Consider the following 12,938-nt stretch of genomic DNA (forward strand, 5'->3'; position numbering starts at 1 on the left):
AGATGAACAGAGGCCTAGAGCACCTTCCTTAGGAGGTAAGGCTACAACCCCTGGGGCTTTTTAGTTTAAAACAAAGATGGCTGAGGGGGTGACATGATAGAGGTCTATACAATTAGGCATGGTGTGGAGAGAATGGATAGAGAGAGAAATGTCTCCCTCTCGCATAACACTAGAACCAAGGGTCATCCCATGAAACTGCCAAGAAATTTAGGACCAACAAAAGGAAGTTCTTTTTCACACAACACATAATTAACCTATGGAATTTTCTGCCACAAGACGTGGTGACAGCCACCAGCATGGATGGCTTTAGGAAGAGCTTAGATAGATACATGAAGGGCAAGTCTATCAATGACTATGAGTCTGAGGACTATAGGCCACCTCCAGCAGAGAGGGTATGCCTTCACCTCTTGCCTGTGGGCTTCTCTACGGGAGGATCTGGTGGAGATGGACTTTGGGCCTGATCCAGCGGGGCTGTTCTTATGACTGCTGATCAGATTTCTGGTTAATAGCCCAGAAGGAAAAGTAGCTAATAGCCAGGAGGTAGTTTCCTCATAGGCAGGCAGGGGCGTAACTACCATTAGGCAAGGGGAGACAGCTGTCTTGGGGCCCCACTGCCTCAAAGGCCCCCCCCCAGAGGCACATCACATGACTCCCTGCCCACCCATGTTGCACCCCCTATGAATTAATATTGAGTCTCTTGGAGATCAGCGGTAGCAAAGAGTAGAAAAGGGGTTAACTTTTCCCCAGGCCCTATTGGTTCTCCTGGCATTTTGTGCTCCTCCCCTGCTTGGAATTTGTATGGAACTGCAGAGCTGAGGAAGCCAGCTGCTGGGCTGGTGGTCTCCCTCCAAGAACAAAAGTAAGATGACATTTTGTAAAAATCAACCCTTTGCTGTTGGTTTTGTTTGTGTGTGATTTGTTCCCCTTGGTCAAGCTACCATGTTGTTCGCTCTTTTCCCCCACCCCTATGAACCATGTGTGTGTTGTACATGTGAGAGAAGTCCCATCCTGTGCATATGTGTTAGAGAGAATTGTTAAGCTTAAAAAAGAAACATTTTCAAAGTATGCCAAAACTATTCTAGTGCAAACTTGTAAGAAAAACCCTCTCCATCTCAACAGTATACCTTGTTGTGAGGAAATTAGTGCAAAAGTATTAAAAGCTTTGAAAAGAATGGGGGGGGGGAACGCTCTGACAAAATGGATCTGTTTTTGTTTTTGTTCCTTTTTATTCCTGAAGTTACACTGCTTATAGCTCTAATCTGGTCTCTGTGTGTGTTGCTTTCTCTCCCCCCCCACCCCCGCCCTTATTAAAAATATTTATGTGCTGCTTTTTTAGCAACAGAGTTCTCACAATAGCATAAATAGCAAAATATGAGAAAATAGTTCTCTTAACATGTTTCCCCTTTTAAACATTTATTATTTTATTTTATTTTGCTTTGTGCTTGTAGCATGCTCCCCCACCAAAAGTCTATTTTTGTACTGTGTACACTTGCTTCAAAATAAGGCTTTGCAAATCAGTTCACAAGAAACTCATTTTTAAATTGCACATGAAATGATTGGTTGTCTTTAAATTATGAAAAATTGGGGTAACTCCATATATGACATTCTGCTGTCCTATTTGAAATCAAAATGGTGGCTTTTCTTTCTGTAGTGTATAGATACACTATACATTGTATATATACTGTAGTATATAGACATACACTATAGTTGCATATGATTTTTTTGGTATATGATTTTCTTGCTTAAATGAAATGTACTAAATAAAAGATCAAACAATCGCATGCTGCTGTGATTGGTGTAAAAATCGCTATTTGAATGTGTTTCTGAGTACGTGCTTAGAATTGGAGTGCACATGACTAAATGTCATATATATATATGACACACATCCTGTTCTTCCTCCAAAGAGGTCAGGGTAGTGTACATGTTCTTCCACCTCACTTTTATGCTCACAACAATCCTGTGAGGCAGGTTTGGAGGGGAGAGAGTGTCTCAGCTAAAGTCCCACAGTTTCATGACTGAACGGGGGACACAAGTCCCCCAACCCTAGTCTTGACACTCTAATCACTACACCACACTGGTTCTCAGCTTTGTGCATAGGATACAGGAGAAAGCTGATGCAGGAGAAAAAGGAGATTCACTTTTAGCTGTGAAGCAAGCTAGTGGGGAGGAGAGTGCTGAATACCTTTAAGAGAGCACGAAAGGATTTCATTATCAAAATGTGGGGAGGCTGTGGGCCCAAGCCCTGGATCTTTTAAGTACCTAGCAACACCTTTCTAAGGGAGAGAGGAATAGGATTTTCCATGCAAAAGCTGGTATTAGCAGGTATGTTCTGAATTTCTTCTTTTTTAAAAAAATCCATTTTTCCCTGAGTTTATTTTAGTATTAAAAGTCATGAATCCAGTGGGGGGGTGGAGGAAAGGAATGAGAGAAAGAGCAGGAAGAAGATAGGTGGTGTGAGGTGGGTGCAAGGCTATATGTGGCTCACCAGAGGTGCATCAGAATCTAATCTGGCCCACCACCAAACTTTAGTGTGACACGCCCTGGCATAGTGCATTTGCAAGAGAAAGAAAATCCAAGCCCCAATATTTATATGGGGGGAGGGTTCTTGTTGCACCCCCTGTAATTTCCTGCTGGATCCACCCCTGTAAACTAGATATTCACTGTATTCATAATGGGGATGTGAGTGTGAGTGCATTATATATTGTGACGTATGTGTATATCAGTGAGGGGCCCCTTTTAAAATCTTGTCTCTGGGCCCACTCCAACCTTGCTATGCCCCTGCAGGCAGGGAATCTATTTGTTTGAATTATACACTAATTGGAGCTTTGGGGGAGATCTCACCCTTCCTGCAGATGATAAGATAGGACTGTGGCGGGGGGTGGGTGGGGGAGAACACAGCAGTTTGCAGCTTGAATAAGAAAGGGAGAGAGATTTTAGGTAGCAGAGACTGGGGTGGGATAGTTACAACCCTGGAGAGCTGCCCAAGAGTTAGTCTATGGGGGAATCTTCTGCTCTGTAGAATAGCATGCTTGCCTCCACTTATGCTCTGCTTGGATATATGTGAATAAAGCAAATATTCCAAAGATGCTAAGAATTTCCAATGCCCTCTCATCTAAAGGAAACTAAATCTGACAGCATGTCCCCTGGAAATTCTGACTGCTCAGGGAAATGCGGACTGCAACAATTGGAAAGATGGTGTTTTTCATCAGATCAGCTTCTACTGGTGTAAAAGTATGCAAATCAGCAAAGAGTTCTTCATTCCATATAGGGAAGGTAGATAGATTGTTAAATGATTTAACCACTTCTGGTGTACCAGGGCATCAGCCATTTCTTATTCAAATGTCATTGTGGTGGCCCCCGAACACAAGATCTCAATTGAATCAGTCTTTCAGAGTCAACAAGATGATTGAAGGTTGTTTGTCTGTTTGTCTACTGGTGTGTGGGTGTGGGTGTTTTTCCCTTTGCCCTGTTCCTCCTGTATGTATTTCAAAACACGAGGGGCTGTAGTTCATCTGCTTCTAGATTCAATGTCTGGTATCTACAGATACAGCTGGGAAAGGCCTGAAATCCTGAAGAGCTGCTGCCAGTCAGTGTCAAGGTACTGAGCTAGCTGGACTAGTGGTCTAACTCAATAGAAGATAGCTTCACAGATGCTTTACACACAATAAGGCTGTGCATAAGAACAGGCTAGTGGGGCGGGGGAGAGGCAGGGATGAACCTCCCTCCCCCCCTCCCTCCACAATGGTTCGGTGCACTGCCATGTGCCTGCACAATCTGTGCTGCTCCGGCAGCACAGATCAGTGGAGGCTGGAAAAATGTCTCCCGGCCTCCAGGAATCCCATAATGTACTGTACAACAAGCGCAGTGCATTGAGGGATTCCCATGTGCAGCCTGAGCACCCACATGACCCTGGCTAAAGGGTTATGTATTATTTATGTATATATGAATGTATATACAAATACATTATTTATGTAGTTATGTATTATTTATTTTTCTATGAGAACCTTGGTTGAAGAGCGGTATATAAATATTAGTAGTAGTAATAGTGAAGGTCGGTGGTGGGGGGAGTCAAGTTGAGCAGGAGGACATCACCAGGATGGGATCGATCCCAGCACTGCACATGAGCAGCCTAACTCAGGCTGGGCTGCCCTAGCCTGGATTAGGCTGCTCATGTGAATAGTACTACTACTACTACTACTACTACTACTACTACTACTACTACTATGAATAGGCTTAATGGTTTTAGATGAGCCACTTTGAAGACCCATAATTGGTAGGAAAGGTAGAATATACACTTAAGAAACCAACAGCTGTATTATAAAGTAACAAAGCATAAAAGTACCAAAGCATACAATGTTAAATCCTTTCAGACCAGCCCACAGATAGAAGTGATCCTTTTTCTGGACTTGCAGAATATGGTGAGTTGGATGTCCCAGAGATTCTGGACACCGGTTCAGTCCTTGGGGGTGTGTGGCTTGATAGACACTCTTCCCACTTCCTTCCCTTGTCCAGCAGCTGTGAGGACAAATGGAGACCTAGTACATTTACTCAGTGGCTGTCTTTGCTCTGCTCCTAAGCCTCTGTCCCTTTGGGCAGAACATCTGGTGGAGGTGAGAAATGCCTCCAACAAGCCATACATATTCCTCCTCACAATGATGCACATCTGGATGCCACCTTATCTTTTACATTCCATACATGCCGAAGGAAGCAGAGTAGAAATTACCCTTCTGTATCACGTTCACAATATGTGGAAAATATATGCACCCCCACCAAATCCATCAAACCAAATGAAGAACAGACATTCTAGACATGAAAAGACTTGTCAACAAGCCTCACCTTTGCTCAGAAGGAATTGCCTGTAGCCTGTGCACTAAATCGGCTAGTGCAAAGCACTGGCAATGGGCCTTTTGTAGTGGCCTGGGTGCCAGACTGCTTCCTAGTTCCCATCTCAACCTTATTGAATCTGGTTAATATTAGAAATGAGTGATGAATCATGCTTTGGTAGGAGCAGCCTGATCCGAGAGGGAGAAAGCTCCACACTTCAGTCCTCTCTCTTCATTTTCCAGATCTTCTTTCTTCACTACAAAGAAGGAAAGTTCAAGGTCTGACTCATCTCTCCTTGCCAGGAGGAAGATATTTTTGAGCAAGATCAATAGACCCAAAGAGAGAGTGAGATGAGGAAATGCATTTTATCGACCAGCTAAATCTCCATGCTGGGAAACTCTCGCCGGGAAATTATTCCTCTCCAGTTAGAAACAATCACCAAGAGAATCAAAGCACTTACTCTGTGCCTGGCTATGAGCCAAGGAGGGACATTGCAGGTGCTGCTGGCCCAGAGGCTTCCTGAAGAAGGCTGTCTGGGCCGAAAGGACAGCATCTTCCTCTAGCACTCCGGCCGCATTTTACACATCATCTCTCAGCAGCTTCAAATGTTACTTTGCTGCAGAGGGACAGGAAGATACACAAATCCATTGTTATTCCTGTTCCTCCGTGACATCACACCTGAAATCCAGCCTCTACATCTCTGATCTCTCCTATGCGGAAGCTGCAGACTCCCCCATCAGAAGAACTCCTAATATGGAGACCACTCCTGAGCCACAAGGTGGTGGCGGCTGCCCAGTGCCAGCTTGCTGCCACTCGCTGCTTGAGGTGAACGCCTTCCCCTCTCATCAGAGCTCCCGGGCACTGATGACATCCCACTCCCTTACTGGCCCCACACCAGTGTCTCTTGGAGGCCCCACCCCTGCCCTCTCTCTGGCCTAGATGCCCTACTCTTTCCCCCTTCACCACCACTGCTTGCTGTTTCCATGCCATGAGGCAGCGGTGAGCATGCATCCAAGCACCAGCAGCGTTGTCCACTGGCCTCTCCTCTTTGCCGCTGCACCAGCACCTGCTGGTACTCGCTCGCTCTCACTCTCTCCCCTCGCCCTCCCCCCCCCGGCTCTCCCCATCAAATTCCAAACTTGTCCGCTTTGTCTTCAGACAAGTTTGGTGCTAGAGCAGAGAGACAGCAGCAGAAAGAGAGGGGGAGAGAGGGACAGCCCTAGTGCAGCAATGAAAAAAAAGACGCCAGCACGTCAAACGGCCAGTTCTTGGAGGCAGGCTAACTGCTGCCTTGCCGCGTGCAAGCAGCTAGTGGTGGCAACGCACACCATCCAGCAGGACGGGGGAAGAAAGTGGTGCCTGGGCCAGTGAAGGAAGTAAGGGATGCGGCTGGCAACACCCAGAGACGGGGGCAGTGGCAGAAGACAGGGGGGCTGATGCTTAGGGTAGGGGGTGGCAGAAGGTGCTTGCAGTTGCCACTCTGTGGGGCCCCCTTGGCCCTTGAGGCCTCATGACAGAGGAGGTGCCCCCCTGGGTGCCCTAAAGACATTGAATCTGCCTTTTCAGAAGTGGGACTAGGAGCAAGGAATTCTAGATTATGACAACCCCCCCCTTCTCTTAAATACCACACACCCTAATTCTGCCCTCCTCCTCTGAACTACACACTACAACCCATAAAAGACAAACACTTGAGTCCCATCGTTGATTCTTAAAGTGTTCCCGTTACACTGTTCTGCAGCCACTTCAAATTCAACCACACCTCATTTGCAAAGCAAAGGGCAGGCTCCCAAGAACGATTGTATTTATTCGTGTTCGATTTGTTTGGCCATGCGACATAACCAAACTGCCAGAGAACTGTGAAAGTAGGTTCATAAGCCTGAGGTTGGGGGATGTGGGCAAGGGAAGGAGCAACTTTAGATGCAGGTACCCCCATGGCAATGCTACTGCAGTTGAGGAGATTTTAAAAGAGCAGTTCATGATATAGCAGTGAGGACCAGCTGTTTAAACTTTAAAAAGCGAAACATTCCACTGGGAGAGCACAAGCTCTTTGTATGAGCCTCAACAGCATTTTGGACTCCAGCCATTCTAAGTAAGAGGGCTGAATACAGCTCTGGAAAATACTGAGACTGTGACTCCATTCACACTTACTGCTTTGGATCTGATTGTGAAGTGAGCTTTGGATTTCCTCATTTCAGCTTACCATTTGTTGTTACGAAGTAAAGTAAAAGTGTGCCGTTGAGTCGGTGTCAACTCCTGGCGACCACAGAGCCCTGTGGTTGTCTTTGGTAGAATACAGGAGAGGTTTACCATTGCCGCCTCCTGTACAGTATGAGATGATGCCTTTCAGTATCTTCCTATATTGCTGCTGCTCGATATAGGTGTTTCCCGTAGTCTGGGAAACATGCAAGTGGGGATTTGAACCAGCAACCTCTGGCTTGATAGTCAAACCATTTCCCCAAAACATGGTGTAAATACAAGGGCTGTACAAGAAAATTTGTTTTCTCATTGTTTCTGCACTTGTTTTCATCTTTAAAAGCTTGCTCATTGTTCAAAGCAAGATGGGGTAGGGGTGAGGGGAATAGTGGCCACTACCAAAAAATGGCAGCCCCCACTAGTGCCCAACATTTTTTCCTCACAATGCCTTGGACCAGGGTAACATTCAGGGCCTTGTGAGGAAAAATGGTCACTGCTAGAAACAGTCGCAAAAAGCAGCTCTCCCGTTCTTTTTCAGCTGTAAACCCCCTTCCTTTTTCTTTTAAGAAGGAAGGAGAAGGATCCATGCTCTGCTACAATACAAGGCTAGCACTCCCTAGTTGGGGAGTGTTGGGGGGAGTGTTGGCCCCAGAATGTTGGGGGCAATATGCTAAATCATTGTAAACCGCTTAGAGAGCTCTGGCTATAAAGCGGTATATAAATGTAAGTGCTATTGCTATTGCTAGTTCACCTCCATTCCAAACATGAATGGAGGTCACAAATGGAATGAATGAATGAGAAGTGCCTCATTTGGAAAGGAGCATTGAACGGATGGGCTTGATTTGGTTCCATTTTTCATTCATTCTAAAATGAATGCACATCCCTAGTAAATAAAGCTCGTCATTGACCAAGCAGTAAGTTACCGTCAAAAGGATACATTTTGGTAAGCAAGCCAGCCATCTGTCTTTCCTGGCATGTGGTGAGGAAAATCTTGCCACTCTTCTGCACCTGATCAGAAATCCAGGGAGGCAGGAGAGTCGTGTCTCCTCATCACTTGGTAAGGCAATACAGAGACAACCAGTTTATGCATTTGCCACCATATGGTGGCAAGTTAATATTTGTTCACTTCTAAGTTAATCCATGGTTACTCACCCACTCTTGCCACTTTCAGTGTTGCCATGCAGTCTGGTAATGGGAGCTGTAGCAGTGCACGGGTCTATTAGATAACTTTTATCCATTAGCTCCAGAGCAAATGACTGTTATGATCTAGCCATTTTAATCTTTTTGTATTATTTATGGATGTGGTCTGCGTTAGCACTTAAGTTAAATGTTGAGTCTCTTAGTGCTGTGCAGAGGCATGTGGGCTGTTTTGAATGAGAAGATAGCAGAAAATGGAAGGTTCTGATTGTAGGCTGTGCAGCAGAGGGAAGCCACTGCATTTTGCTCTGCACCAGTTGTTGCCAGAACTCCTAAGTAGCTGGAGGATTTGCTTGCAAATCTGCAGAAAATGGGATTCTATTGGATTTTTATCCCGGTAGTGTACTCTTCCTTGCTTTTCACAGACATCAGGGGCAATGGTGGAATGATGATACCCACGCTTGTATTAAAAACAAAGGCAAACAAAGCCACTGAGTTTTCTCCCCCAGGGCTCTGATAGCTCCCTAATATATTAATTATGAGGCCCAGGTATGTATAATTTAAGATGTGTTCAATCTCACTTCCTTTGTAGAATAACTTTACTTTGCTGAGCTTTGGAGCTGGGGTTCCTTTTTGGAAAATCATGACTAGTGACTAGCCTATGTAATACAGAATTGCTGCAGTTGCTAATGTCTTGGTGGCTGTCGGTTAATATATGATCTGCAGACAAATAGTACTGGGCTTGATGAATGGCTTGAGATGGCTGGAAAATTGTGGATGTGTTTGTTAAAAGTAGCTGAGCAGAGAATGTTGCTCTGGTTTGCACCTTGCTTGTCTGAAGTCTTTGGTTTGTTTGCTTCCTGTTCATATCCTGCACTTGATGGATCTGTACTCAGATTTAGTGAGCTCATCGGTTTTCCCTCCAACTCTTTTATAGCACTTTGAGCCTCGATGCCAGATGAAGTCAAAATGTTTTCTTGAAGCTAATGACAAATATTTCCCTTTCTTTCATGATTTATGTGTTTGTTGACTGATGTCTACTGCAAAGAAGTGCTCAGTGGTTCTTTTTTTTCCAGAGAGGAAACTAGTTCGTTAAGTTATTGTGGGTATTAGTGTGGATCACCCCCATGTTTATTTCATCAGTCTAGGTTATTCCATGGGTTACTATGTACATTGTGATTACCAGTAGAACCAGGAAAGCTTTTACTGGTTTGCTTCTCTTCAGATGAAGACAGATGGAACATTCTAAGCGCAGCCACAGCCATGGTATGAACCCAGCTTCACAATATCTGCTACAGACATACATTCCAGCAAGTCAAGCACTAGGTTTTTTGAAGAGGATGACAGCACTATAAAACCACCACCACCACCACTCCTGAAATGTTACATCTTTCTTATCTATCTATCTATCATATTTGTATGCCACCCAAAACACATGTTTCTGGGCTGTTCATCTTCATCCTTATTGCTGCCATTCCTATCTCCTAAGAGGAAAATCTAGACATCCCCCCAAAAACAAACCAACCCCTATCCTACTGTTCCCATAGTAAATTGATAGACGCATGCATACTACTTTATAATTCTCCTATTTTTATATGCTCTGGTTCTTCAAATACTTACAATTCTCCTCTTAAGAGATGAGTTCAGTATGTGCCTACAGAGGGATAGGTATGAAGTATGTAACCTTTGGGGCTGGGGAGAGAGAGGGAGAGAGCACATTGCAGGGAGGAGCTGTTATTCAAAAGGAAGAGGACACAGACCACGGGGAATTTGAATTTAAGGTAAGTTTGCCTCATATTGATGGGGGACCAATTACTCTGACAAAGGATGTTTGCAGTCTGGAGGTGCACTGAAGCCCAGCTTTGCTGCTTGAGATAAGCAGGGCAGAAGTGGCCAGGAGTGCCTTTCAAGAGTTGCATCTGCTGTGCTAGCTTTGCTCTATTCCAGGGGCGTAGCAAGGTTGGAGTGGGCCCAGAGACAAAATTTTAAAATGCGCCCCCCTCACTGAAGCTCAGCTCATGACAGAACATCATCTTAAATTATTTTTTAAAATTTTGTAAATTGTGGATAATGCAAGTCATTTAATGGCACTAGAGAAAGGCATGCTGTTCTGGTAGCTCCAGGTCTTAACACCCACATCAATTTCGGAGGATGAATACAACTGAAGGAAGCCCGGGCGGATACGCGGCTGGGGGAGTCAGTCATGTAACTTGCCTCTGCCCCCCCACAAGGCAGTGGGCCCTAGACAACTGTCTCCCCTTGCCCTATTATAGTTACGCCCCTGCTCTATTCCTTCCTGGAAAACAGGGATCTCGCCATCACCAAACATGCATTTTAACAGCGGTAATGCATTCCACATGGAGTTGCCCTTCAATGCCATTTGGAATTGAATGTCACTGCCCCCTTAAGCAGTAGGGAATTGTGGACTGTAATGCAGCAACTGTGCTAAGTTCATTATGAGCCGTCTAGGCCCAGTTCAAGGTACTGATGTTACCTTATAAAGATTGACACATACCTGGGCCACTGCATATCTCAGAGGGCATCTCTCTTGCCACATAAACCTCTTTCCAGTCAAGATCCATTGGGGAAAATTTGCCCAGAACCCCACCCCCTTTCAAAGGAATAAAGTTGGGAGCTAGGGCAGTGTTGTTTCTTGTGTCCCCCTTGTGATGTCAATAAATGGCTTGTAGGAAAAAAATTTAAAGTATTTTTATTTCCATTGGCATCCTAAGGGATCTGAAGCCTAATGACATTGTTTGTATTATGTCATTTTATTTGAATTTTTAGAGAAAGCAGATTACAAATTTATGAAATAAATAGATAAAATAAATAACACACATTTTCCCACTGGCTGGATTTGAATCATGTAAATGTTCTGCACTTGAGATTAGCTCTTTTAAAGAGTTGGAGTGAATATCTGAAATTATGAGCCAACCAGAATTACTTACAGATCTCTTTGATTGCTTACTTATCTCATTGATTCCAATGGAAGAGAGAGAAGGACATAGCAGGCAGACTCTCCGATTTCACACTTCTGTGCTTTACTTTGGCTGGATTGTGCCATTCAAATTCCTTGAACTGAAATTTCCCTTTGATTAGGGAGTCCATGAACTTTATCGAGCATCCGGGCTTGAGTCTTAAACTGCTATAAAACAGAGTTGGAGGGGAAACCTATGACCTCACTAAATCTGAGTACAGAGATCCATCAAATGCAAATCTACTTTTATATTAACTTCTAAATACTTGATATTGAATTCAGAAGCTTCAAAATGCTGAATTGTTGGCATTTCAGTACTTAAAATATTTCATAGTTTGCTATTTCAAAACTTCAAAGTACAACAAACTGAAGTCCATAAATGTCAGCTATTAGTCAAATGGAAATGTCCAAACTGAGCATACAAACATAAGCTTATGAATCCAGCCTTTAAAATCTGATTTCGATCTACGTCTAATTCAGCTATTTTAGAGGATGTTTATCCATGACGCAAGAAATTAATCCCTGGCTGTAAGGGAGGTGGAACAGATTCAGTAATAGTGTGACTGGATTAATTATTTGTTCTAATGTTCTATAATCCTTTGTTGCAGACTAATCCCTGCCGTGGCTTTGCTTCTCTCGCTTCTAGTGTAGTCATACAATTAAGTAGCCTGCTACTACTCTCGGCAGCAGAGTGCCTGAATGGAGGTAAGAGTTAAACTCATCCGGGTCCCTTCTTCCTCAGCCTACGATTTTTTACTGAGGCTATTCATTTGGTCATTAGACATTGTTTTTCCTCCAGGAGACCCACTTCCTAGCTGTCCAGCCCACTCAGCTGTTCTTCTTTGGTCTCTGTACATCCACACATTCTGTATTTGCGTAAAGCCACTTGTGCCTTGCTCCATCCCTCAAAAGAAGCTTTTTTTTTTTTTTTAACAGTGCATGGGTTTGAGGGGTTGGGTGGCTACCTTCCCATTCAGTTCTCTTCTGACCATCATGATGGCAGCAACACTGAGGAAACCTTCTCTGTGGGGGTTTTCTTTCCTCCATGGTGATATTTAATATTTATGTTTTCTCTGTTAAGAAGTCCTTTTTTATTTTTCCAGTGTCCTTAGGGTCATTGAGCAATACCCATACAGTATTTCTGTGCGGGTTTTGTACTACAGCTTTCCTGTGCACTGCATCCATCTCCACCCCTGTGAGTCACAAACACAAACACACACACACACCCCTGCCCCACTGACCAATCCTCCCACATTCCTGACCTTGCAGTAGCCTTTAAGAAAACTACTTCAAGCTGCCAGTGGTAGGAAGAAGTGCTGTCTATCATTTTTCTTCCCACTTCTTTCCTTCTGTTCTTGGGCCAAGCTAAATATGACTTTAATCATACCATTGGCCCCTGGTGTGCTTATTTTTCCAAGGTCTAACAATCAATGTGTCTACAAAAAAACTTCATAGACTTCCAAATAATAATGCTGATGGAGGGAAAGAATCCCAATATATGATCTGCTCTTCAATCTGCATAATAATAATAGTAATAATAATTTTAAATCAGAAATATAGGTAAGATTATAAACTAAACAACACTGAGCCACAGTCTATGACTCCACTATGCAGAAAAATACGTCACAGGTAGTCCTAAATACAGCCCAGATGCTCCATATACAACCAGATCTTATAAGATCTAGCACTCCCAGTTATGAAAACCAAAGCCATGCACTAAAATATTGTGAACTAGTTCACAAAATGTTGTGAAATCTTAGAAGAGTTCCAAAGAACATCTGTTATCCCCAGAACAAAATAATGAATC

At 43.9% G+C, this 12,938-nt stretch overlaps 1 long non-coding RNA gene across 1 annotated transcript in view; it reads left to right on the forward strand.

The window, feature by feature from the left end:
• The first annotated feature begins 731 nt into the window (after window positions 1-731).
• The window catches only part of LOC128346478 (uncharacterized), a 34,422-nt gene continuing 22,215 nt past the window's right edge, over window positions 732-12,938 (forward strand). Inside the window, exon 1 of the long non-coding RNA XR_008316985.1 lies at window positions 732-859. This is a non-coding gene — a long non-coding RNA (uncharacterized LOC128346478). The remainder of the gene's footprint in view (window positions 860-12,938) is intronic.

The sequence above is a fragment of the Hemicordylus capensis genome, chromosome 2, assembly GCF_027244095.1.
Source record: "Hemicordylus capensis ecotype Gifberg chromosome 2, rHemCap1.1.pri, whole genome shotgun sequence".
NCBI classification, from domain to species: Eukaryota; Metazoa; Chordata; class Lepidosauria; order Squamata; family Cordylidae; genus Hemicordylus; species Hemicordylus capensis.